The sequence below is a fragment of the Arachis ipaensis genome, chromosome B09, assembly GCF_000816755.2.
Source record: "Arachis ipaensis cultivar K30076 chromosome B09, Araip1.1, whole genome shotgun sequence".
Classification (NCBI taxonomy): Eukaryota; Viridiplantae; Streptophyta; class Magnoliopsida; order Fabales; family Fabaceae; genus Arachis; species Arachis ipaensis.
In genome coordinates, this window is record NC_029793.2 from 8,528,721 (window position 1) to 8,531,938 (window position 3,218).

The following is a 3,218-nucleotide window of genomic DNA, read 5'->3' on the forward strand; positions in this document are numbered from 1 at the left end:
ATACTACTTTAAAAATAAAGTTAAAAATAAGCTCAAGTTACACTCTTATAAATATAACGAAGAAGTAAATTTAATTTTTTTTATTATGAATATGTTTTTATTATCTAATGTATATAAAATCACATATTTTCATTTATGATTAAAAGTTAAAAATTAAAATTAAATTATATTAGTACTTTTTGGTTTAATAAAATTAAAATAAAGTACAAAAATAAAGATAAAAACTAAAAAAAAAAAAGATCTAAAAAAGGATAATGTTAAATTTTATGTCATTATGTATGAGAACATTGATTTATTTTATTATATTTAAATTTAAACCAAATAACAAAAAAGTTAAATTTTATGTCATTATGTATGAGAACATTGATTTATTTTATTATATTTAAATTTAAACCAAATAACAAAAAAGTTAAATTTTATGTCATTATGTATGAGAACATTGATTTATTTTATTATATTTAAATTTAAACCAAATAACAAAAAAGTTAAATTTTATGTCATTATGTATGAGAACATTGATTTATTTTATTATATTTAAATTTAAACCAAATAACAAAAAAGTTAAATTTTATGTCTTTTTTTATTATTTATTTTACTTATTTATAGTTGTTTAAATTAAACTTTACAGTTATTGAGTTATGTTTTCTCTCAACAAAAAAAATAGTTGTGAAGTTATTTTTATTTTTTTATAGTAGTACATCTATTATATCATGATTTTAATAATTAATGTCAATTTTAAAAAATTGAATAAATTTATATTTATTTTGGTTACATTTAGTGTTAATTATATCTACGCTTATAGTCAAGAAATAGACTTAACTTTTTCTATAACAAATAATTTTTCAATCATCTAATTTATAAAAAATGTCCAATCTTTTTATTTATCTTAAAAAATAAAAATTAAAACTAATATAAATACTTTTTATTAACAAAACTAAAATAAAACATAAAAATAAACTTTGAATAAAATTAAAAATACAAAATTTTGAATTCCAAAATATAAAATAGTTATGAGATAAAAAAAATACTTGAATATAATTTTTGTAAGATGCTCCATAAATGAACTTAAAATAATGAATATTATATGCAAAAAAAATCATGATATGTTGGTATAAAATTACTATGTGTAAATTTTTTTAAAAAAATATACCCCTTGTTAAACTATTTTACTTTTATTATTTTCAAAACATATCGATAATAAAAATTTGCATGACAAATTTATATTCAAAAGAAAACTCTTAATAAAGTTACTGTAAAAAATATGTGGAAGTTTTTTTATTCAATGTAATTGACTGATGTAAATTTTTTTAATAATAAACCTCCCGACAATATTAGAACTTAACATTGAAAGTCAATTGACATTATATGTTATGTAGGTATTTAGAGTACGATAAAAGAGTATGATAATAATTTGAAAAGAAAAAATATTTTGGGTAAATTTATTTTTTAAAAAATTACCCCTTTCAACTATTTTAATCTGCACCAATAATTACCTCCAATAGAAAAATTTTAATGAGGTTATTTTGAAGAAATGAGTAAATTTTTTTTTATTTAACGTGACTTAAGAAAAAATTTTAATAATAAATTTTTTTAGGAATAATATTGGAACTTAAATTTGAACACCAATTATCATTATATATTTTGTAGGTACCAAAAGTATATTAAAATAATATGATATAATAATTTAAAGAAAAAAATTATTCTTTATACATTTATTAAAAAAAATTATCATGTTTAAACTATTTTATTTTTATTCTTTAAAAATAGGCAACATTGATTTACATAAACTTTTAACGAAGTTACTGTTTGAAATGGAAATGGATAGAAGTTTTTTTTATGTAAAGTAACTGACAGATGTACAGAAGAATTTCTTTTAATAATAAATCTTTCTTTTCGATAAAGACAATATTAAAATTTAAAGATAGATACCAAATTTTCTGATATTTCAATAGATATTGTTATAGATTAAAATAAAGCACAGAAATATGGATAAAAACTAAAAAAAATAGATGCATATAGAAAATGATAATGCTAAAATTCTATGTCATTATGTATGAGAACAATGATTTATTTTTATACCAAATAACAAAAAAGTTAAATTTTAAAATTATGATATAAATTGGTACAAAATTACTGTGTAATTTAAAAAAAAATATTGCTCTGTTAAACTATTTTACATTTTTACTTTTATTCTTTCAAAAGCATATCCATCGCAAAAATTCTGCATGAATAATTTACATCCAAGTAATTTTTTTTTAATAAAATAACAGTGAAAGATGTGTAAAAGTTTTTTTATTCAATATAACTGACGGATGTACGAAATTTTTTTTAATAATATACATATTTAAACTATTTTACCTTTATTCTTTGAAAATCTACAACAATGATTTACACCTAATAGAAAACTTTTAATGAAATTGTTGTTTGAAATGGGTGGAAGTTTTTTTATATTAAGTAACTGACGATTGTACAGGAGAATTTCTTTTAATAACAAACCTCTTTCATTAAGGACAATATTAAAACTTATCATTATACATCATGTTATATGTTACCTGTAACAAATTGAGGATGGTTAGTGACCCTGGCCATTTTTATATTAAGTTAAATCGGACTACTCCTATATTTATAGTTAATCAGTAACTCTACCTGTGCTTGACAATGGAGTTGGGATAGGAGTTGTATCAGTTGATATGACAACTTATTTTCTTTTTCGAATCATCTCCTGAAAAGTTGCACGTCTCCTAGGTAGGTGTTGTTGTGGCTCATATTCTGTTTTCTTAGCGTAGCATATTCTGTCCAAGTGGGTCGACTTTGCCATGATTGTTGATTTATTAATTTTTTCAAATTTTTTTTTGTCTATCAAAACATAAGGTAAGAAGACGAAAAAAACAACAAACCATTGCAAGTGGAGCAGTTTTTATAATCTTACTTTACGATTGAAAGTGAGCAGTTTTTTAAATTTTTCTGACGATTAAAAATGAAGCAGTTACATTATTCTCTTGTGGTCGTGGGTTAATGTAGAATTTTCAGAGTACGTGACTGAAGACGTAATTTTAGATTATAAAGAGAAGGGTAAAATAGGAAAAAAGAATTGGATACCAAACTACTGTATCCCCTTTATATATTGTTTTAGATGTTTTAGATAGTGGCTCGTTCATTCGTTGAGTTCTCACTTCACTCTTCTAAATCCTTCTTATTTTTACACCTTTCTCGTCCCT